At 39.4% G+C, this 26162-nt stretch overlaps 2 long non-coding RNA genes across 2 annotated transcripts in view; one reads left to right on the top strand and one right to left on the bottom strand.

Moving 5' to 3' along the window:
* LOC146210123 (uncharacterized) overlaps positions 1–26162 on the top strand; it is a 374427-nt gene that overhangs the window by 16253 nt on the left and 332012 nt on the right. The window lies entirely within an intron of this gene.
* Positions 9403–14617, bottom strand: LOC146210138 (uncharacterized). The gene is made up of 3 exons (XR_014708319.1): positions 14425–14617; positions 11055–11106; positions 9403–10433 (listed from the first exon to the last, which is right to left on the bottom strand). It is a non-coding gene; the product is annotated as an uncharacterized LOC146210138 (long non-coding RNA).

The raw sequence follows: 26162 nt of genomic DNA, 5'->3' as shown, positions 1-26162 counted from the left end.
TATTCAGCGCACCTACTGGAGGAATAGTCGAGTCTCCCCATTTTGGGCTGGAACTGACCTGCGACGCTATTTATTAGGACTACTTTCCACCAACAAGGTTATTTGCTTTTACTTCAGGTTTCCATGAAAATAATTAAATAGTGCTCCTTTGTTAAGGCGCTACACTGATCAGCTTCCTTTTTAACAGTGATCGGACGTTCCAAGAGCCTAAATGGGGAATGTTGCATACACATGCAGTTAAGTTACTTAGCATTTAGTAAACATGTTTATTCAGTCATATTTTTTGACCTACTATGTCTAAATATTAAAACATCCTTGCAGCCAATGGAATTACATTTTTTAATCAATAGCTTTATGGGTTGAATTCATGATCGAACCGAACGAAAAGCACAACAGCTGTATACATTCCAGACCAACTTGGGCTATGAGCGACACTGTAGGGGAGGGCTCTGGATCATTTCGATCACCTTTAACTCCTTTAACAGGTACTGACTGTTCACAGTACACGGGTGCTATGCTTTCTGCATCAATTCAAACACGGCTGCCACGGCTCAAACCACTGTACCCTGGTTCAGTGGTTGAGCATCTTAACCACCGAGCCACTGTGGCGGGGTAAAAGTAAAAAAATAGGTATATAAGCCTTGACTTTTTTCTTTGCACACACGATAGTTTATTCCATCCATGTCTCTGCTGTAACACCCTAAGTTTACTTCACTTGACAATAATGAATCAAAAGCCAAGACATTTGTGATAGCCACAGTTGCTTATGAGCCATAAAACCCCTTATAGAATTCTGCGTATGGAGCCGCAACTTTAAACCCAAGCTCTAAGGCCATCTTAGCCCATGCAGTGCTGAGGGCACTGCTGCCACCCAGTCAAGTGATCTTGCAACTTTGGTGACAGGTTGCAAAGCTTGAACAGTTACTGTGCACTCCTAATGCACTGTATGCAATGACTATGGCGAAGGAAGGCGAGAGACGGTGGCAGGCGGGCACCATCTACAAAGCTATCCGATAGCCCCTTTCGGGCCCTGACAGAAAGAACACTTTCATATAATGCCTCCTTCCTGGTAAGCATGTGAAGCTCTCATTGTTACAATTTTGTTTTTTTTTTCTTTTGAATTATGTTTATGAAGAGCAGTACTCTCCCCCATTTTTTTCTTTGTGCCACCCCACCGAGAGTACCATAATGGCAGAACCTGATTCTCTGCAAGAACAAAGAGTAGAGTTGCCTGGCACTTCCTATGATTTTGTTACTCTTCAGAAATGCTTGCTTTTGTCGCAATGCCCCGTCTACTTACTCCCTTGGCTTTGGTATCTGTGACAGCACCTTTTGCATGACATTGTGGCCTATAAGGTTTGACAGCAGTAGTCAGTAAGCCAAGCACAGATTCCTCGTGAACTTTTACTAAAGCTTTCGTAGCACACTTGTTGCATGCAGGTTACCTGCATGGTTGGTCAAAGGACCCCATGCCTTGGGGTGTGCAGTTAAGCTGCACAATGGAGAACTTGTGAAGCTGCCAAAGTTTCTCAGGGAAGCAGACAAGACCATCCTCACCTTACATACATCTTGAGCTTTGGGCTATTTGTGCCTGTGAGTCAAAAGATTGTGACCTATTATATACATTCTGCTTCATAAAGTGCTTTTAAATGGCACCTTCGTTTCTTAACAAAGGTAGGACTTTTCAACAACCAAGATAAAGCAAAAAAATTATGCTGAATTCAAATTTACTGCAAAAGCATGGGGCAAATAAAGATGTGAGGTATGTCTGATGCTGTGGCCTTTGTCTTCAACTATTTGAGGATGCCTCTTGCAGTTGGCAGGTGACATGAACAGGTGACTCCTGTGACGTCACAAGACCGCACGTCACGGTGGAATCGGCAAGTGCTGCTAACTTTAGCTTCGCCATTGAGATGGGAGGGTGAGATCAGAATCGCCTTTTGAGTCCCAGGCTAGACATGCTACCCTAGGTCACACAAGCACATTCATACGGCTTGGTTAAAGTTGGGCTTTATATCTATGTCACTCCCGGCAGCTTGAGCAGCACACATTATGGCCCACCTCACAGCATGCCTCTGGCAGGTGGCATGGCTGGCCACTTTTCGGCTGTTTCTGTGACATCATCTGTCTTAAATTTACCTGCCTTTGTGTTTGCTTACATTAAATATGCGTGTGACATCAGCAGTGACATATGCTCTCATGTGGTTTAACCATGTAAACTGTCCTGATCTTCAATCTGCTTTAAAATAGCAGGCCTGGTCCTTTGTGGCAGTTGTCAAATGCCGAGAAACTTGCGCTAAGCGATACAAGGAACAGCAGGCAAGAAGATACAAAGTCATCTACATACACCTTATATCACGTATATCAAAATAAACTACGCCAAACTAGTGTTCTTGCTTGCTTTATTAAATTTCCCACGTTAAAAATTTTTTTCAGGTGTATATAACAGCAAAAGAGCAGCATTTCTTCGTTACAGTACAGATCTAAGTATGATCATTTTTGCATTAACTACACTTACATTGAATACTTGGGCTCACAAAAAGACTGAGGTAGACCCTAAGTTCCATGCCGCGGCGACCCCTTTTGTGATGGGTAAACCAAGGCACCCTTGTGTTGTGCGATGTCAGCGCACGTTACAAAACCCAGGTGGTTTAAATTTCTGGACCATTCTACTATGCTTTGAGACGTTAAACCGATTAACTAAAGAAGTAAACCCCAAGTGATCTTTCTTTACCCACACAGGAGTAGCACATTATACGGCTGAAAAGAAAGTTAACTGAATCACAGAAAATGTGAGCGCATACAGCTGTAGGTGTAATAATCTACTGGTAGTAAATTTACTGCCAGCTGGTTCTTAAAAGGACATGCATGTGTACACATACTGCTATGACAGGAAGCACACTTCTAAGCAGTAATAATTTTTTTTTAGTGCCTAAAGCTTTGAATAAACATGTGCATGTCTTTTGAGTGTCCTGCATACGCTGACGAGTGTGCATACTACGAACATAGCATAGAAAAGCTCTCCCCAGTGCCTTTAACAATTTAGGTCTCTCAGCCTGCCCTAGGCAACAGAGACTCGCAACAAACTTTTTATTTACGTATTTGAAAGACATTGGACTTTTAGACAAACTAAATTCACCTTGAATGTCACACTGTGGCATTTTTCACGCTGTGAACTCTATAAGCACATTTATCGGACTATGCATTTCATCATTTCATTTTATACCATGACTCCACGATGCACCTTAGAACGCACTTAATGGCTGCATTTTATCTCCCTCTTCATTTCTTTTAATCTCCTCAGGATTCTTTTTCCATCTTTACCTCCCGAATTCCCCTTCCTACACAGAGTAGCATGTCAGAGAAATTTAAACGGCTAAAATCTCTGTTCTTCATTAAAGGGTCTCTCTCTGTGCATGTCTTTTGACCTTGTGGCCAGCAGGCACCACCACAACGCTTTGAACTCGCACAGAGAACATACTTTTGTCGGCATAAAGGAATTTTTCAAGCTCACAAGACTTTTAGAATAAAAACAACCAAAGTAATATATATGTCTCTTTGTGTGCATTCTTGTGACAACGTACCAGGCACATGGACTCTTGTGAAATTGCTGCACGTCCACTGCTGTACATTTAAACACCCAGCACACCAATCCTGTTTTGATCTGTATTTTTTCATGTTTTCGAAATAGCACGAGTGCACTGGTCCACAGTCAAGAGATGTGTAAGAATGCCCTTCCCGGTTGAATTGAGGCCTTTTGTAGTTACAGAGTCAGCACCTGTGACTCAAGTCCCAACATCAACTACAGTTGATGTCATGACACATAAGCCAGGGTGGGGCTCATTTCTAGAAGAGTCAGTATTTTAGTCCACATGGGCATGCCTGCTACGAGCAATGATGAATATGTTTTGAAAATGCCCAAATATTGCAGACAAGAAAAGCATGCTCTGCAAAGTCTGCATTAACCGTGCCCATGACATGGACGAGCAGGGTCATGTTTTTCTAGTGAAAGTAGCAAAGGACAATTAAGCTCGGCTCAGTGACTACTTTTATTTCTTGAAGTACTGGGGAAGGTGGAGAGGTTCTGGGTGAAAACAGAACATATATGAGGCAACACAAGCAGAAGTGCTTTTAAACTGATGAAGAAAGTATACTGAAGTTCTTTTGGACAGCAATAGAAAATGAATTGACTGGTTCTGTTCAGAATTTGTGGTAGTAGCACAGCACAAAAAGGTAAACAAGGATCAATATATTTCTAGCATCATCCTGACATTTCAACAACTCATTTGGCATCCTAGACAGTATGACGAAATATTTACAGCTATATGAGAAAAGTTAACCTTTGTTTATATTTTACGAATTAACAGATAACTAAAATGAACAAGGCAGTACATGAAGTCCCGGCAGCCCATGACATGAACTAAAATACAGTGATGATCATCTGCCCTGGTGCTTCTCTGCAGTGCACAGGTACAGAGGGGCGAAGCATACACAACAAACGGTGTGCTAGCATACAGGCAGGCTGTGCCTAAAACAGCTGAAAGCAACAACGATGCACTTACATATGAAGGCCAGTTCTCGGGAAAGCAACATAAAAAAAAATACTGCAACAGCGAGTAGCTATACGGGTAGCTACCGCACCAAATTAACATGTACTACGTACTACTTTAAGTACAGCACTGCACACTTGAAGAAGACGTGACCGAAGGGGCTGTAAGCAACTCGCACTGTACACAAACCTCGCAAGTACACACACTGTCCCGCTTGTATCCCAACGACGTGAAGGAACCGGGAGCACAAATGATTAAAGTATCTACGCGCAAATTTTACGATAAATGACTGATGCAATAAATCCACTGTGAATTTTTTTTATATAACTTTCAGTAATGCTAAGAGAGCCTTACCAAAACAGTCAATGCGGGAAGTGTTCTCAATGTGGTAATGGTCCCTGGAAAGAGACATGACACTATAAAGGCTAGCACATTTGCTAGAATATCCTCTACAACTACAGTGCGCCGCCATTTGTAATACGTCCCGCAGTGAAAGTAGCTTGCAGCAGTGCCGCACTGTACCATTTGTTGACAAAAAAAGAAAAAGAAAGCAACCGCAAATAAAAATATTGCACTTAAAAATTAAATTTCAGGCTCTATAAAGGTCCACATAGATGGGGTGTTTTAGTTTTCGCCTGCCGATTCTGTTATACCATCCATGGCTGCAGCTGAGATGGCAGACGACGCGGCCTGGGAGACACGAGAACACCATACACGAGATAGTATACAACTTCGAGTGTCTCAGAGAACTGCAGTGAACAGGACATCCGACCAAACGACGCCGAAGCGTAGCTATATATTATCCGTAGAGCTTCCGTGTAAGCAATTCTAGGTTATATGAAATGCGAATCACACTAGGGTCGCGGTAGTGCGCGCGGCCTGTTATCATATGTGCCACATATATTACAAGTGAGACATATGTACCACAGAAAGAACAGGGTGCTCGCATTTGGGCGTAACAGCTGGTTGAATATATTACGAAACGAGCTGTGGTGATCATGCAAAATAATAATAAAAAAATAAAATCTAATTATTTAATGCATGCGGGTTGAACTATAGTCACGCGGCACATATTATATCTGCCGAATTTTTCAGCGCTGGAAAATATTTACTTACTGCCCCATCTCAATGATTTTTCAGGTACGCTGTTTTTGAAAGAGAAAAAGAGGAACACTGTAGAATGATGGAATGCAAGGACGTCTTCAGTATACAAACAGGGGGCTTCTCTGCATGTCAACTTATGTTGCTGTAAAGCCCACCCATTATGATATTTTTTTACAAAAAAGTACCCGATATCCTCTTCACTGGCTGTCATGCTGCATAGTGGGCGGAAGCCGGCAAAGCAGTGATAGGAATTGGTTAATGTGATAAAAAAGATCCATGTTGAAAATTTATAACTTTTGCTACAAATATATTCTACAATTTAGCTCAAAGGACGGGATTGCTGCACATATGTTGGTCATGTTAATGTAAAGTGCTTGCTCCGCAGAGTGAACCGCATGCAAAGGTGATGACAAGACCTGTTTCCACTCATAGATACATGCTTCATCTATGCCAATAAACAATGAACAAGAAGCAAATCAGCAATTGCCAAATAATTCTTCAGCTGGTAGCAACATTAGAATAATAAAACTATTGTGTAAGTTGTATTATTGTTTGTGTTACATAAGTAATTATCTGATCTTTTCAATGTTATAATTATTATGTTGTTATAAATTATCAAAGAATATCATTATGTTGTATTATAAACATTATTTAACATTACAAAGCAAAATTCCTTTGATATAGTCTTCTCTACATCGTTATGCACTTTTTCAATAATAACTGTAAAACAACATAATAAAAATATACTTGAAGCAGTGGGTTGCAGAATTTTCTCCCTGTCTCTTACCGCGAAGACATTTTTAACTAACAGTACTTTGCAACTAAATCTCTTAAATTCTGCCTGCAACAGAGCACATGCACAGATATAGTATTTTGTTAGAAAGGTTTGCTTACTACCCATTCATCACTACCCCGTGGGGCACCCTTTATTTTTCTATTTACATAAACAATAAAGCAGAGGGCTCTGGCTACTTATTTTCACCCACTCATATGAATCACCTGGTCTGACATTAAGCATTACGTTAACATATCTACATAATATCACACAAACACAGTCAGTACACTAGCATATAAAACCAAGTACTATATAGCACCTCTTAATTATGGCCTAGTTATTATATGCTTGGCTCCATGCATGGTATCGACGCGAGTGCACCGAGTTGTATATGTTGTTTAGTGCTGTGCAGGATCATATATATGTCACTATATGACTTGTTGGAGTCACTCCAGCTAAAAATTGTTTAGCTGTTTGACTGGAGATGTAAATTTTCTATCTGGAAACAAAAATACTTTTCAGATGGATAGGCAGTTCAATAATCCAGCCTGAAAACTATGTCATTCTGGCAGGAATATATATGGTTTCCAGCTGGAAAGAAGTGATTTCCCGTTCAAAAGCCCAGCTGTAATTCAAATTATTTTAATTCAATTCATCTAATTTATGCTGAACATTTCATTTATGAACTCTCGGACAAAAAACTGCAGAGACAGTTTAGGACGAGGTAAGGGAGGCTGCAGTGACAGAATTATCAAAAGTTCAAACAAGAAGTTTCTAATGAAGAAATTCAGCCTTTTCTGAGTGCATGTAATTAATGAAAGATGAACCAAAGTACCGACAATATGCAACATTACTATTCCTAAAATAACATAGCAAAATGCACACGAAATTCACATTTATAGGTTCAGTGAACAAGGTACCATGCAATGCACAGTAAAATAGAAAACACAGGCCCCTCTAGAAATATTAAACAGAAAACTTTGTCACTCACAAGGTTGATATTGGAAAAATACAATTTATTTAGTAGAACCAGCACTGTACAAGTTAAAAGACTAAAGGAGGTAATTAGTTTGGCAATGTCAAATCATCCCTTTTTCACAAGTACAAAATATTAAAACAATGTTGCCCCTGATTGGGTTATTAAATTGCTGACATTTTTCATCATCAAAGTGCAAATGATAAAAAGATGGTAATAATAAATTATAAAGAAATAATATAGATAGACAATTTGATGCTGAATGGTTAGCTCTGTTGAAGCTTGACAGTACATTGTTTATGAAACAAACGGCTTTTTTTTTTTTCTAGAGGCAGAAGTGCACTGATGTCTTTTTTTTAGTAGTTGCCTTCCATACCAGCATGCAATAGTTAAGGTGGGAACAGAATATGACATGGTAAACTTGATTCTGGGTCTGAAAGAGGGCATACCTACAACAGGAGTTTTTTGGATACCTGCTCAATATATGACTATCCCATGTCAGCTGACTTGAGAATATACACCTAGGATTTTATGCTGTATCACAACGTTTATTTCATGACTTCTTAATTTTAAATTGAGGCTTGGGGAAATATGTTTGTTTTTAGGAGCAAATAAAATTCCTTCGATTTTAGTTTCATCAATTTTTAGGCTGTTTATTTGGTAGTTCAAGTAGTTTTTACAGTGCACTAGCCGTTAGCCATTTCAAACATATCAAGTTTATTAGTTGAGCTAAAAAACAAACTTAAGTTGATGCATGAGATCATTTATGTATAAATTAGATTTAAGAACAGCCCAAGAATGCTGACTTGTGGAACATAGGTGCAAATCCCTCTAACTGGCTTAAGGAACAAATTTCTAGTTCATCCCAGTTGGATAACAATGGATCCCCAACTGTAATTCAACTGCGATTAACTGGAAATTTGTTCCCTAAACCAGTTAGACCAGTTAAGGTTTTCACCTGGCATAGCAAATTAGAATGATAGCCATTGATGTGAATGTACCTAGTTCAGCCGGTTAGATATGATTGCAAAAGAGCATGGACACTATAACAATCTAATTTATTAAGAGTCACATGGCATAATAAATAAAACAAAAATGCCAAAAGTGAATATGTCAGCCTTAATGTTTTAACCATAGAAGGGCGGATCGACCTGCCCTTTCGAAAGCCATGCCAAGATTTTGATAAAATATATCGTGCTTGACTATGTCGAGGTGGCTTAGAATAACCTTTTCAAGGCCCTTGGAAAATATTCTTTCATCTTTTATATATGACCAAAACTTTTCCTTATTTCATGTCATTTAGAAAACTTCCAGATGAAATATAAGCAACTAGAGGTTGAAAATTCTGTAAACATGTAGTGCTAACAAATGTCAACGTCGAAGATAGTGTACCACAAGAAAGTATGATACACTTATGATTCATCTGTGCGATGGCAAAGAGGGAGTTAAAGTGGCCCCAGTAAAAAAAAAAACAAAAAAAAAACATTGTGGAACCTCCTGGAATGTCAATCGTACTGATGCACTCAATTTTTTTCCAATTGGAATTTTTCTTTCAAGTAGGCAGCCCAATTGGGCTCAATGGGTTCCAGTTGGAATTCATAGGAACCCACTGGAAAGTCTATTTGGAACACTTGATTCCATTTGAAAATCTCATTCCAGTAGGTTCCAATTTGATAGGTCACTTGGATCCTGCAACTACTTGTGCAAAGTAGTCTATAGAGTGCCATCTGTGCATAACTATAGTATTAATCAGTTCATATATGTTCCAAATGATTACTCGGTTAAATGAATCTTTACCAACTGGTTAGCCCACTTTATCAAACCCATATGCACACAGTGAGACAATTACCATCTGAGTCCAATTGGTCTGGCCAACTGCACTGGGTGTATCCATGGGAACATTTCCATATTTCACAAAGAAAACAAACACAATATTCAAAATAACAACAATCAGCAGTTACCTTCTGGAAGACAGAAAACTGGACGAGTTGGTTTGGATATATGACTATCAGTAGCTTAACCTGTAAAACACAATTCTTCCTTTTACTATCGCTGCGCCTACAAAATTAAATGAAATAGCTACACTCGAATGGCAAGACTGACCCCAGCATGAGAGTAGGAATTAAGAAGTATGTTTGCTGGGTGTGTTATATAATGCATCTGTGAAACTGTACAGTATTGCATTTCTTATGCGAGACGTATGCTTGCCTGTACTCCTTGATATCCATCAAGCATGTTTCCATGCAAATTGTAAGTCAGTCTACCTTTTGTCCCATTCGGTATGTTCCGTTGGACCCATTGTACGCAATGAGTGTGACCCATTGTATATACGTACCATTGGCACATCCCATTGGACCCACTGAGTGCAATTGGTCTCACCTATTGGCTGCAATGGGTTAAGTGTCAAAAAACACCATTGGTTCCAGTTGGAAAATTAAATGGTTACAGTTGAAAATATCAATTTGGTCTTTTTTGGCTGAGCTCGTATAATGCAGGCCCTGAAAGCATTAATTCAGGTTGAATAAGTACTAGTAAAACCCCTTTATAGTAAAGTCACTCGGACCAGCAAATTTCTTTACTATATCTGCTTATCAGAGCTGCTGAGCCTAGTGGTAAAGAGTTTAAAAAACTTTGCTTTTTGCTTTTGCGTTTCTATAGGTATATTTTAATTCATGGGAAGTGCGTCGGCGCGGCCAGACGCACTTCAAATTTTTGTCAAAAATGTATTTACTATAAAAGTGAAAAAATTACAGTCGTCTGCAGAAGACGAGCTGGGACTTGAGTTTTCATTAAATGTAACCATGAGCTGTTTGCTGTAGCAAGTTCTATGCTCAATTCAGTTCAATTGGCTAGCCATTTGGTCTGTACATCAGATGTCAGTTTATTTTCAAAGTGAAGTTAGCAAGCAGCTGGAGATATATATGGCTTGTTTCTCTTCATTGGTATTTGAAGCAACCACAGTCCCAACAGTCTTATATTTTAAATAATATTTTCCAAGTGCTGTACTGGAAGCTTCACTTTCAGAAGACTGCAAATATAAATAAAGGAATTGCAGTACTCAAAAGCAGTAGATTACTGCTTCATGTCTCCTTATCCATAAAATGAATGAATGAATGAATGAATGAATGAATGAATGAATGAATGAATGAATGAATGAATGAATGAATGAATGAATGAATGAATGAATGAATATTATATATTTTACACTTGACCACAGCAGCTTGCAGTTGGTAATGTTCACGCCATAAACATTTCCACCTGTCTCTCCTCCCCCTCCCTTCTTTTCGCCCGTGACGGCAAGTGTAGGCACCACTGTGCCTATAGCTGACACAACAGTGAGTGCTGCTGAGCACTTTCAACTAGTTTTGAATTTCAACCACCTTGCACCATCTGTCCCTTCGACGGACCCTCGACGCCACACGTACCTTAAATTCTGCTCGGAGAATGGTTGTGACTCAGCGACCGCAGACGAAAAAGCTACCACTCTGTAGCTTGAAAGTGAGTGACCCAGTGCAAAAGCAACATAAACAATAAAATGGCATACAAGGGAGCTTGCAAACAAAGCTAACGAATTACACGGCAATATGTATATATATATATATATATATATAATGGAATAATAATGTTGGTGTACATCAACCATACTCACGACAAAATGCAACTTCAGTGCCCGCAGAGATGGGGAAAAGAAATCATTTACCCTGGAAGTATATTTATTTACCAATTAAATGAGGCAATGAGAACTACTTTAGCGCCTGCAGTGTCTTGCATAATTTATTCTTAAGGGTGGCAGAACCAATTTATCACTGCATCGGGTGAAGATATATTTCTCTTTTGGTTTTAATTTAGCGAGGGACACAAGAAAAGCAGCTGCTGTGGGAGAAGAGAACCTCAGATAATATACTAGTTGGTATTTAGAGAGGACATTAATGCAAATAATCTTATATTTAAGAAAACAAATCTGCTGTTATGAGCTGTATAACTGCCCCCGACAATTAATCTAATTACTTTCTTTTGAAGCATTAGTAACTTATTAATGTTAGTGCTTGATGTAGTGGCCCAGACCAAATGGCAATAGTTAAGATAAGATTCAAATATTGTGTTGTAGATTATCAACTTTAGATTTGGAGAAAATTCTGAGACATCTGCAAAGGACACCAACAGACTGTGGCACTCTTTTTGCAATATATGTAATCTGTTCTGTTCCTTCTGTATGTGCATCAAAAATGACGCCCAGCGATTTAAAGCTGTAGATAATTTCTACTCTGTTATTAATTTTTAAGGTAAATAAAATGGGCATTGATAAAGTTGCTTTAAAGTTTAAAAGTCAAAAGAGATGTCTTACTATTGACAATTTTAACAAGTCCATTTGATCTTAACCGTGACTGAAGAACAATGTTTCCTCCTTTTAATAGGTTACTTATATATGTACGAATCAGTAAGAAAAAGCTTTTATCATCAGCATACAGAACATATAAAACGCTGCAAAACTACACACGCTGCACCTTCACTTCTTGCCACCGCTGCCTCATGCTTTCTGCTGCACAGTGCTGGGAATGTTTGCCCGTTTCTTCCCCTTAACTATTTCTTGGTACACTTTTACTCTCCTTTACTCTCTGAACGGATCGTGCCGCTTCCTTTCCATGTTTGTAGACAGCTTTTTCCTTTTTTATCCTACGCGCTGCGTGCTTTCCCTCACGGCTCCGAGGCCTTTGTAAAGTAGGCTTCTTCTGAATACTGCTAAGTCTGGTGGTAAAGCCAATTCAAAGGACACTCGGTGTTATTTTTGTCTTGAAATACAAATATATATATATATATATATATATATATATATATATATATATATATATATATATATATATATATATATATATATATATATATATATATATATCTTTTCCCCGTGATTTTAGGTGGTACGCGAATGGCGATGTCATATCTTGGGAGTCGTCGCCGCGGCCAGGCCCACTTTACTATAACCGATTTTTACCAAAATTATCTTTACATAAAGGGGGGAAAAAGTACAGCTGTCTATGGAAGATGGACTGGGACTTCAGTTTCACTTTACTATATCCGAGTTTATTACAACGGGGTTCTACTGTAGTTATATGCTGCATCAAGTGGTGAACAAAGCTCAGTGTTTCTAAATGCATCCATGAGTTACCAATTAATACTATCGATATTATCATATACATTCTGTCAGAATCAGTAAAACTGTATGCTGCAGAACATGCATGGTACAGCTAGTGAAGTGCAACTGCAGTTCCATTTTGCCGCCTATAGATAACTTGTTTTTTTTTCATTTGATGTGTGTATGTCTATATACAATCCACATGGTAAGTATAAGTATTTAAATAGCGCTCCAACCTGATGGCTCAGTGATTGGGTGCTCGACTGCTCTATTGAAGAATATGGGATCGATTCACGGCTGTGGAGACTGCTTGGAGGTGCCCATGTGCTATGCGATGTCAGTGCACAAGTGGTAAAAATTTATGAAGCCCTCCACTACAGCATGTCGCATAGCTTGAGCTGCTCTAGGATGTTAAAGCTCATCCCAGACGAAAAAAAAACACTCATTTCCTGCTGGATTATGGAACCGTGTACTGAAATTATCCAACTGGAAAACTGCGATTTCCGGCTGGGAAAAAGCAATTCCAGCTGGAATGACATCTATTTCCTGCTAGATTATGGAACCAGAAATCATGCATGCCCAGCTGGAATTTTGAGATTTCCAGCTGGAAAATTTACACCTCCAGTCAAGCCTCTATCTGGAATATCATTTTTTTTCCAGCTGGAAAATATGGCCGTCCAGCTAGAAATTCATCTGGAAATGTGCTTTTCCAGCTGAAATGGGTACGTTTGAACAAAGTCTACTAGGTGTCTATTTTCATGGGGGATAACCGACCTAGACCTAGTTACTAAGGGCAATTTTAGTACACTCAAATTAATGTGCTTGATATGTGCGCCATCTTAAATGTGTGTCAAATTCAGCTGCCTATGAAAACAGCTTGTAATAAATATATGACGGTAAAATGCAGATGTTTTAAACATTAAATATCTCAGTTTCTCTTAGGCATGCAAATGTTCAACACAGCATGCCTCTCCAGGGCATGTAAGTTTCAAGTTACATATCATTAGCATAATCGCATTCACTATACAGCTAGGACAAAGGCATCTATAGTTTTTCTCCAACTAACCCTCTCCAGTGTAAACTGCTTTATCCCTACAAGCTATCTACGTCACCAGCCCACCTGGCTATCTGGGTCCCCTTGTTACATATATCTTTTCCTGGAATTCATTCCTTTACAACTAACTGTTGGATATCTTGCCTTTGAGCTCCTGCTGGTTCACTAATCCACTAGGCTCTCTTCCTACCTTTGCTGCTGTCTTAAATTCAATTTCAAGCCTTTTTGAAGTTTCTATCTCATCAATGGTCACAAGCAAGGTATCATATAGGTATCATATACTCTTGGAGGCATATCGATTACCAGCTGCTAGCCCTGATTTCAGTGGGAATATACTTGCCAGAGGCACTACACTAGCATTACAATAAAGGTGCGATTCACAATAGCCCACATTATTATTTTAGATACATGAAAAGATTATCACTTAAAGTCAGGGGGGTGTCATTGTGTCTGAGAACCCTCATCAGTTTTTACGAGAGGTCTGAGACCCCCCGCACTTGAATATATCCGGTGTCCAGCACTGCACAAATATGAAGCAGGTGCATCCGTTTGGCAAAGGCCTTTATATTGCCTCATCGTTGTCGTCAGCCAAAGTATCACACTTTTGCGGCAGCTCTGATCGGTCGAGACAGGATGACGTCATGGAGGTCTCCACCAATCGCAGAGCACCACCACAGTATGCGCGAATGCGTGGCTTATATGACCATATGGCAATCAATGACTGTTTACTAATCAATTAATGGCTAACTGCAAATAAATGACTTATTATTTATTTCATTACTAATTACACATTAATGCCTAATTCATTCATAATTACTAATTAATGCCACACACCTGGTAAAATCAACCACACAACAGTAAATGTTGGTTGGTTGGTTGGTTTGTGGGGTTTAACGTCCCAAAGCAACTCAGGCTATGAGAGACGCCGTAGTGGAGGACTCCGGAAATTTCGACCACCTGGGGTTCTTTAACGTGCACTGACATCGCACAGCACACGGGCGCCTTGCTTTTCGTGTAAATGTAGAACAACTGCAAAGATACAAGGAGCGCGATCTTGTCACTGCGCTGCCAAGCAGAATGCACTGAATAAATGCACTTGCAGAATGTGAAAGAGTAGTCACTAGCTTTACTTGTAGCAGCACTCATCACTACATGCGCAACAGTCGCGTAGCAGAATGCAGCACTCAGGTTTTCGCCTTTCATCACTTTAGTCGCCAAAGTGTCCTCGAATTTTATTCTTTTCAGTGAAAATCAGAGAATGCTTATGATTGTCAGAAAATTTTGCAGCAAGTTTTTGTAAGAATTATTACTTAATTTTAGTAAGAATTAGAATTTTCTAAAACCTGTGATGAAGAAAACAAAAGTTAGTCCTTTACACAGAGGCTGGAACTAATTAAGGTATTTTCACATGCCATCTCTTCGGTTTTGCCGGTTCGCACTGTGTTTTGGTACTAGCTGAGCAAGTTGTCAATATGCTCACGCAATATTATTCAGATGATGTACTTGTCACCAGACAAACCAAGCTGGTAGCTCTTACAATATTTTTTGCTAATTTTCATTGTGTTCACTTGAAGTGTAAAAATTATAGCATATATATTGTTTACTTAGTTGATTTTACATTTAACGTGCAATTAAGATTGTATTTTCTATATAAAGTGCTTTAAAAAAATATTGCATATATTACAAGTGCTGACACTTTGTTTTTTCACTATAAGCTGCTTTACATCACAGATCATCGATCATGCTGGCAGAGTGCAGGGATCACTTTTTCAGGTGCATGTCATAAAATGATCACAAAAACCTCCTTAATATATATATATATATATATATATATATATATATATATATATATATATATATATATATATATATATATATATAATTTCTCCCATTTAAATAGAAACATGTGCAAAGACCGCCAGCCCTTTCTCTCACCCTCTTAGTTCCTCCTCAACAATTGCGCTCAAATTTCTAGAGTCTCTCTGATAGAACCAGACTTTAAGCACTGAAAGTAAGTCATTCATTTCAAAATTACTTTTACTAAAGTGACTCACTGCTGTTTCTATACTTCATACTATGTACTCCCGGTACGATGCCAAGAAACCAGTAATGACATGCAGCAAGCCTGTCCCACAGTGATGGATAAGCAAAAAAAGACAGAATTGAGTAGAACTACATGTTCAAGGCCTCAGACCTGCCCTGTGTCTCCGGATCACAACCATTCTCTAAGCAGAAGGTATACATGTAAGGCGTTGAGGGTCCATCGAAGTGACAGATGGTGCAAAATGGTAGAAGGTCAAAACTAGTTGAAAGTGTGCAGTAGCACTCACTGTTGCATACTGGCTATAGGCACAGTGGCGCCTGGTTACACTTGCCATCACGGGCAAACAAGGGGTTTTGGGGAAGAGACAGGCGGAAATGTTCACGGCGTGTTTGACCACGATTGTTTTTGTTGCCATTGTCTTTTTTTTTAATAGCCTGTTCTGTAGGAAAAGGGGAGGGAATAGTCTTACTGGATAGAATTTGGCAGGAAGATGAAAGAATGTGCTCTAGTGTTTGGAGAGGTTTTGTTCACAAGCTTTACTTAGTTTATATACAGTTAAAATCCAGACAGTAATCATAATGAGAAGGAATTTGCTCTGCGGAAGTAACGGTAATGTCATTACTTTTTGGGAGCAGTATTTAGCAATTTCATTATATTTTTAAGGCTTAGCAAGTAATTGGTAATGTAATTTAATTGCTTTTGAACAGTAACTTTGCCAAGTGTGCTGCCAATTTACCCCAGGATAAAAGACACCAAGTGTCTATTAGGAATGAAATAGATTAAGACATGCCAGCTGGACTTGTGAATATGTAATCAGGTAGCTCAAATGGTTTCTCTACTTCTGATTGGCACTTACTTCGGAATATTCAATTGGAAGGCCCTGTTGAACATTCAATAAAAAAATGTTACAACTTAAACTGCTGTGTAGTTTGCATAATTTCTATAACCACATAAGTTGTGATTAAACGAAGTAACTCTGACTCCTGAAGATCTGCCACTGAATGCAAGAGGAGGGTCCAATGTGCGAGGTTAAGCCCCAACAAAGAAAAGATCGTGTCAACTCTTCAGGTATATATAGTGTTCCTATGGTCTATGTGTCATATGAATGCATGCTTGCCTGTCGCCCGCTTGGAGCTGCCATTTCAGGTCAGTGCCAGCAAAATAAGCATTAAAACTGGAAGCCTTAGCTAAACTGCCTAATTGGAATGTTCAATTTATTCAAACTGGTGCTTCGAGTCTGTGCCAAAAGCATATTTAGAAATTTTGCAACTGCAAACCTCAATTGAAAATCATTTTTTTTCTTGACTGGGCCAGTGTCTCGATGAAAAACATACCATACTGCCCATATCGCAACTTTCACATAATAACAAGTCAAAAGACGATGCCACTGCACTGACTTGAACAAATCTCTGAAAGATGGAAACTATAGAAGTATGGGCGGGGAGGCTCCACGAAAACTGCTGAGTTAATTCAGATACAGGGCACACTCAGTACAACTGCACCTTCCAAAAACAGGAGTTTGCATTATGTACCGTTTTTTCTGACTTACAGATTGATCAGCCACACTGCTGAGCCATAATGCAAACCCAGTTCGCGGCCATACATATATAGTTTCATATAGTACCAAAGGCAACCAAAGCAACCTCGAATATTCACCAGCTGTAGCTTCCTGCAGTTTCTTTCTGACAAGCGATATTACCCGGACATACAGCCTGTATTTCCTGTCTCTATCAGATACATTAAACACTGAATTATTAATTGCGAACGCGTAGCCTAGCTGATTGCAAAAAGGATTTCGGAGGTAAATAAATGCAGTGCCATAACGTACAGCCTTAGAGCTATGGAACAGAACACTGCACCAACTGCGTATTTGAAGGCGGAATACTTTCGGCAGAACAACGAGATAAGCAGCCCACGGGGAGCCTAATTCCCTTGCGTCGAATGAAGCGCACAATGCACAGCCGAACCCGAAGCCCAGAGCTAAGCTAGAAATAGCACTACACGAGAAAAACTTCGTCTGCAACTGTACGTCACAATCAAGCGCGTCCAAACTCCGTGCTTGATTGTAGCAACCAAGCGCGGATTTCTCAAATCCTCCTTGCTAATCCAGAGATTAGCAAGGAGATTAGCGAGGAGGATTTGATATATGAGTACGCGAAACGCTTCGACTGAAATAGGCATGGAAATAAGCCATGAGTACAAGTGGTACAAGGGTACAAGTGCGCGACCAACGCCATGACCAACGCGCCAACGCCGCCGATACCTACATAAGTTAAAATGATTAAGAAAATGAACAATAACTTATTTTAAGCCACAATTTTAAGTTATAAATTAGTATTATAAATGTTTCACTTGCTGTTGCGCACATTTTTTCTTTTGCTTAGTTTATGATGACGTAGGGTGACGTATTTTGTGCGTGGCAGCAGCGTTTTGCTGGTGCCACGGTGCGTGTCACCAGTCTCCGCCAAAAAAAAAAGGCGGAGACTGTTGACACCCACCGTGGCAGCAGTAAAGCGCTGCTGCCACGCACAAAATACGTCACCCTACGTCATCATAAACTAAGCAAAAGAAAAAATGTGCGCAACAGCAAGTGAAACATTTATGATACTAATTTATAACTTAAAATTGTGGCTTAAAATAAGTTATTGTTCATTTTCCTAATAATTTTAACTTATGTAGGTATTGGCGGCGTTGGCGCGTTGGTCATGGCGTTGGTCGCGCACTTGTACCTATTTCAGTCGAAGCGTTTCGCGTACTCATATATCAAATCCTCCTCGCTAATCTCCTTGCTAATCTCTGAATTAGCAAGGAGGATTTCAGAAATCCGCGCTTGGTTGCTACAATCAAGCACGGAGTTTGGACGCGCTTGATTGTGACGTACAGTTGCAGACGAAGTTTTTCTCGTGTAGTGCAATTTCTAGCTTCGCTCTGGGCTTCGGGTTCGGCTGTGCATTGTGCGCTTCATTCGACGCAAGGGAATTAGGCTCCCCGTGGGCTGCTTATCTCGTTGTTCTGCCGAAAGTATTCCGCCTTCAAATACGCAGTTGGTGCAGTGTTCTGTTCCATAGCTCTAAGGCTGTACGTTATGGCACTGGATTTATTTACCTCCGAATTCCTTTTTGCGGTCAGCTAGGCTACGTGTTCGCAATTAATAATTCAGTGTTTAATGTATCTGATAGAAACAGGAAATACAGGCTGTATGGCCGGTTAATATCGCTTGTCAGAAAGAAACTGCAGGCAGCAACAGCTGGTGAATATTCGAGGTTGCTTTGGTTGCCTTTGGTACTTATATGAAACTATATATGTATGACCGCGAACTGGGTTTGCATTATGGCTCAGCAGTGTAAGTCAGAAAAAACGGTACATAATGCAAACTCCTGTTTTTGGAAGGTGCAGTTGTACTGAGTGTGCCCTGTATCTGAATTAACTCAGCAGTTTTCGTGGAGCCTCCCCACCCATACTTCTATAGTTTCCATCTTTCAGAGATTTGTTCAAGTCAGTGCAGTGGCATCGTCTTTTGACTTGTTATTATGTGAAAGTTGCGATATGGGCAGTATGGTATGTTTTTCATCGAGACACTGGCCCAGTTAAGAAAAAAAATGATTTTCAATTGAGGTTTGCAGTTGCAAAATTTCTAAATATGCTTTTGGCACAGACTCGAAGCACCAGTTTGAATAAATTGAACATTCCAATTAGGCAGTTCAGCTAAGGCTTCCAGTTTTAATGCTTATTTTGCTGGCACTGACCTGAAATGGCAGCTCCAAGCGGGCGACAGGCGAGCATGCATTCATATGACACATAGACCATAGGAACACTATATATACCCAAAGAGTTGACACGATCTTTTCTTTGTTGGGGCTTAGCCTCGTACATTGGACCCTCCTCTTGCATTCAGTGGCAGATCTTCGGGAGTCAGAGTTACTTCGTTTAATCACAACTTATGTGGTTATAGAAATTATGCAAACTACACAGCAGTTTAAGTTGTAACATTTTTTTATTGAATGTTCAACAGGGCCTTCCAATTGAATGTTCCGAAGTAAGTGCCAATCAGAAGTAGAGAAACCATTTGAGCTACCTGATTACATTCACAAGTCCAGCTGGCATGACTTAATCTATTTCATTCCTAACAGACACTTGGTGTCTTTTATCCTGGGGTAAATTGGCAGCACACTTGGCAAAGTTACTGTTCAAAAGCAATTAAATTACATTACCAATTACTTGCTAAGCCTTAAAAATATAATGAAATTGCTAAATACTGCTCCCAAAAAGTAATGACATTACCATTACTTCCGCAGAGCAAATTCCTTCTCATTACTGTCTGGATTTCATCCGTATATAAACTAAGTAAAGCTTGTGAACAAAACCTCTCCAAACACTAGAGCACATTCTTTCATCTTCCTGCCTAATTCTATCCAGTAAGACTATTCCCCCCCCTTTTCCTACAGAACAGGCTATTAAAAATATAAGACAATGGCAACAAAAACAATCGTGGTCAAACACGCCGTTAACATTTCCGCCAGTCTCTTCCCCCAAACCCCTTGTTTGCCCGTGATGGCAAGTGTAACCAGGCACCACTGTGCCTATAGCCAGTATGCAACAGTGAGTGCTACTGCACACTTTCAACTAGTTTTGACCTTCTACCATTTTGCACCATCTGTCACTTCGATGGACCCTCAACGCCTTACATGTATACCTTCTGCTTAGAGAATGGTTGTGATCCGGAGACACAGGGCAGGTCTGAGGCCTTGAACATGTAGTTCTACTCAATTCTGTCTTTTTTTGCTTATCCATCACTGTGGGACAGGCTTGCTGCATGTCATTACTGTTTTCTTGGCATCGTACCGGGAGTACATAGTATGAAGTATAGAAACAGCAGTGAGTCACTTTAGTAAAAGTAATTTTGAAATGAATGAATTATTTTCAGTGCTTAAAGTCTGGCTCTATCAGAGAGACTCTAGAAATTTGAGCGCAATTGTTGAGGAGGAACTAAGAGGGTGAGAGAAAAGGCTGGCGGCCTTTGCACATGTTTCTATTTAAATGGGAGAAATTATATATACATATATATATATATATATATATATATATATATATATATATATATATATATATATATATATATAAATATATATATATATATATATATATATATATATATATATATTAAGGAGGTTTTTGTGATCATTTTATGACATGCACCTGAAAAAGTGATCCCTGCACTCTGCCAGCATGATCGATGATCTGTGATGTAAAGCAGCTTATAGTGAAACAACAAAGTGTCAGCACTTGTAACATATGGAATATTTCTTTAAAGCACTTTATATAGAAAGTACAATCTTAATTGCACGTTAAATGTGTAAAAAATATATATGCTATAATTTTTACACTTCAAGTGAACGCAATGAAAATTAGCAAAAAATATTGTAAGAGCTACCAGCTTGGTTTGTCTGGTGACAAGTGCATCATCTGAATAATATTGCGTGAGCATATTGACAATTTGCTCAGCTAGTACCAAAACACAGTGCGAACCGGCAATACCGAAGAGATGGCATGTGAAAATACCTTAATTAGTTCCAGCCTCTATGTAAAGGGACTAACTTTTGTTTTCTTCATCACAGGTTTTAGAAAATTCTAATTCTTACTAAAATTAAGTAATAATTCTTACAAAAACTTGCTGCAAAATTTTCTAACAATCATAAGCATTCTCTGATTGCCACTGAAAGAACACTTTGGCGACTAAAGTGATGAAAGGCGAAAGCCTGAGTGCTGCATTCTGCTACGCGACTGTTGCGCATGTAGCGATGAGTGCTGCTACAAGTAAAGCGAGTGACTACTCTTTCACATTCTGCAAGTGCATTTATTCAGTTCATTCTGCTTGGCAGCGCAGTGACAAGATCGCGCTCCTTGTATCTTTGCAGTTGTTCTACATTTACTGTTGTGTGGTTGATTTTACCAGGTGTGTGGCATTAATTAGTAATTATGAATTAATTAGGCATTCATGTGTAATTAGTAATGAAATAAATAATAAGTCATTTATTTGCAGTTAGCCATTAATTGATTAGTAAACAGTCATTGATTGCCATATGGCCATATAAGCCACGCATTCGCGCATACTGTGGTGGTGCTCTGTGATTGGTCGAGACCTCCATAACGTCATCCTGTCTCGACCGATCAGAGCTGCCGCAAAAGTGTGATACTTTGGCTGACGACAACGATGAGGCAATAAAGGCCTTTGCCAAACGAATGCACCTGCTTCATATTCGTGCAGTGCTGGACACCGGATATATTCAAGTGCGGGGGGTCTCAGACCTCTCGTAAAAACTGATGAGGGTTCTCAGACACAATGACACCCCCATGACTTTAAGTGATAATCTTTTCATGTATCTAAAATAATAATGTGGGCTATTGTGAATTGCACCTTTATTGTAATGCTAGTGTAGTGCATCTGGCAAGTATATTCCCACTGAAATCGGGGCTAGTAGCTGGTAATCGATATGCCTCCAAGAGCAAGTATATGATACCTTGCTTGTGACCATTGATGAGATATAAACTTCAAAAAGGCTTGAAATTGAATCTAAGACAGCAGCAAAGGTAGGAAGAGAGCCTAGTGGATTAGTGAACCAGCAGGAGCTCAAAGGCAAGATATCCAACAGTTAGTTGTAAAGGAATGAATTCCAGGAAAAGATATATGTAACAAGGGGACCCAGATAGCCAGGTGGGCTGGTGAAGTAGATAGCTTGTAGGGATAAAGCAGTTTACACTGGAGAGGGTTAGTTGGAGAAAAACTATAGATGCCTTTGTCCTAGCTGTATAGTGAATGCGATTATGCTAATGATATGTAACTTGAAACTTACATGCCCTGGAGAGGCATGCTGTGTTGAACATTTTAAGAGAAACTGAGATATTTAATGTTTAAAACATCTGCATTGTACCCACATATATTTAATACAAGCTGTTTTCATAGGCTGCTGAATTTGACACACATTTAAGATGGCGCACATATCAAGCACATTAATTTGAGTGTACTAAAATTGCCCTTAGTAACTAGGTTTAGGTCGGTTATCCCCCATGAAAATAGACACCTAGTAGACTTTGTTCAAACGTACCCATTTTAGCTGGAAAAGCACATTTCCAGCTGACTACAGACGGGCTCACTCCCCAGTCCGTTGCTGATACATAGAATGTATCCCGAGACGCACCCGACAGACAAATGCAGAGTCTGCCGAACGGAGACTGCCAGCTTCGCACACATGCTGTGGAATTGTACCCAGTACCAGGAAGCTAAGTCTGGGAGGATCCCGCCGCGACTGGAAGCAGCCGCAGGGAGCGACAATCAAGAGGAGCAACTCTGGGCCGTCCAGCAGGTCATCAAGGCGCTTGCCCGGCAGGGAACCAGCGAGCCGGCAACGGCGAGCGGGGAACCAGGCCGCACGGCCGGTGCCCAGAGGACGACGTAGGCCCCGTCCGGAGCGCGCGCGCGCGAGCGCGCGTTCTACTGCAGGCCCCGAATAAACGTTTTACCAATCCAAATCTAGCTGGACGGCCATATTTTCCAGCTGGAAAAAAAAAATGATATTCCAGATAGAGGCTTGACTGGAGGTGTAAATTTTCCAGCTGGAAATCTCAAAATTCCAGCTGGGCATGCATGATTTCTGGTTCCATAATCTAGCAGGAAATAGATGTCATTCCAGCTGGAATTGCTTTTTCCCAGCCAGAAATCACAGTTTTCCAGTTGGATAATTTCGGTACACGGTTCCATAATCCAGCAGGAAATGAGTGTTTTTTTTTTTTCGTCTGGGATGAGCTTTAACATCCTAGAGCGGCTCAAGCTATGCGACATGCTGTAGTGGAGGGCTTCATAAATTTTTACCACTTGTGCACTGACATCTCATAGCACATGGACACCTCCAAGCAGTCTCCACAGCCGTGAATCGATCCCATATTCTTCAATAGAGCAGTCGAGCACCCAATCACTGAGCCATCAGGTTGGAGCGCTATTTAAATACTTATACTTACCATGTGGATAGTATATAGACATACGCACATCAAATGAAAAAAAAAAAAAACTGAAGTTATCTATAGGCGGCAAAATGGAACTGCAGTTTCACTTCACTAGCTGTACCATGCATGTTCTGCAGCATACAGTTTTACTGATTCTGACAGAATGTATATGATAATATCGATAGTATTAATTGGTAACTCATGGATGCATTTAGAAACACTGAGCTTTGTTCACCACTTGATGCAGCATATAACTACAGTAGAACCCCGTTGTAATAAACTCGGATATAGTAAAGTGAAACTGAAGTCCCAGTTCATCTTCCATAGACAGCTGTACTTTTTTCCCCCTTTATGTAAAGATAATTTTGGTAAAAATTGGTTATTGTAAAGTGGGCCTGGCCGCGGCGACGACTCCCAAGATATGACATCGCCGCCCGCGTACTACCTAAAATCACGAGGAAAAGATATATATATATATATATATATATATATATATATATATATATATATATATATATATATATATATATATATATATATATATATATATATATATATATATATATATATATATATATATTTGTATTTCACGACAAAAATAACATCGAGTGTCCTTTCAAATGGCTTTACCACCAGACTTAGCAGTATTCAGAAGAAGCCTACTTTACAAAAGCCTTGGCGTCGTGAGGGAAAGCACGCAGCGCGTAGGATAAAAAAGGAAAAAGCTGTCTACAAACATGGAAAGGAAGCGGCGCGATCCGTTCAGAGAGTAAAGGAGAGTAAAAGTGTACCAAGAAATAGTTAAGGGGAAGAAACGGGCGAACATTCCCATCACTGTGCAGCAGAAAGCATGAGGCAGCGGTGGCAAGAAGTGAAGGTGCAGCATGTGTAGTTTTGCAGCACTTGACTGCCGCTCGCATTTATCATTTATTGCCTTTTAAAAGACAGAAATAGCAAAATGTGACGTCATGTTCATGCAAGGCTTTGATTTTCACTTGAAATCAAACTTGGTTGTATTCGTAGCCACATCCTCGTTCTTCAAAGTATACTTCCACTAGATGTAAAAAATTTTGTAACTGAAAAAAATTGCATGAAGACATGATAAGGGAGAGATGGAAGCTATTTCAGAGTGTTTTTTTTTTTCATTAAGCAACAAGACATGTTCATTAAGTGCCCACTCAGCTACTAGACAGCATCTTCAGGACCATGTCATCACCAACAACTGATATAGCAAAGACCCTGATGCTATAGTGGCTCACACAGCAGTCAGCTCAACCGCCAGAATGTGTTAATGTGAAGATATGAAGCAATTTGAGAACAAATTTTGTGTTCCATATGACAAGAAATGAAGCTCATTAATGCAGTAGATTGAACATGTTTGTGTTGCATGAAGGGATGACAGCACACAAAAATGGATAGGGGCACATATAGCAACAAACGACAAGATGAGCACTCATTTGTCTGGTCATTCCTTTAAGAAAACGAATCACGAATTGTGTCTTCATCATTTCTGAGCTGTTCATTCCTGTCTGCCAATGTTTCAATAATCTTTAAGGGAGGAGATAAGAAAGAAATATCTAACTATAGACCAATATCCATTCTATCCGATTCTTCAAAAGCTCTAGTTATAGTTAAAAAAACTGAGAACTCTTCAAAAAACACTCTTAATATTAATGACAGTCAGTTCGGCTTTTGCAAACGACGGTCCACTGAATCTGCTCTGCTGCTGCAAAAAGAAATTATTTTTCAGGGTACTGAATGTAAGAATACAACATTATAAGTATGTTTTTAGACTTTAGTAAAGCACTTGTCTCCTCAATCATAAAATATTGCTTAATAAACTTGAAAGGTACAGCATCCGCGGCTCCCTTCTTATTCTTTTTCGATCGTATCTGAGTAGGCTGTCTGTATTGATGGTATTCTGCTATAGTTTAAGAGCTATACAATGTGGAGCTTCCCAGGGTAGCCTTCTGGGTTTGTTTCTTTTTAATGCTTAATGATATAGTTATATAAACTTGCTTTCGACGTTATATATGTTTTGTATGCTGATGATAAAAGCTTTTTCTTACTGATTCGTCCATATATAAGTAACCTATTAAAAAGAGGAAACATTGTTCTTTTGTCACGGTTAAGATCAAATGGACTTGTTAAAATTGTCAATAGTAAGACATCTCTTTTGACTTTTAAACTTTAAAGTAACTTCATCAATGCCCATTTTATTTACCTTAAAAATTAATAACAGAATAGAAATTATCTACAGCTTTAAATCGTTGGGCATCATTTTTGATGCACATACGGAAGGAACAGAACAGATTACATACATTGCAAAGAGAGTGCCACAGTCTGTTGGCGTCCTTTGCAGATGTCTCAGAATTTTATCCAAATCTAAAGTTGATAATCTACAACACAATATTCGAATCTTATCTTAACTATTGCCATTTGGTCTGGGCCACCACATCAAGCACTAACATTAATAAGTTACTAATGCTTCAAAAGAAAGTAATTAGATTAATTGTCGGGGACAGTTATA

Source organism: Amblyomma maculatum, chromosome 1, assembly GCF_055883805.1.
Source record: "Amblyomma maculatum isolate TAMU_Amacu chromosome 1, ASM5588380v1, whole genome shotgun sequence".
Lineage (NCBI taxonomy): Eukaryota > Metazoa > Arthropoda > Arachnida > Ixodida > Ixodidae > Amblyomma > Amblyomma maculatum.
The sequence above is the reverse complement of the archived record's forward strand: the minus strand, read 5'-3'. Positions and strand labels throughout refer to the sequence as shown.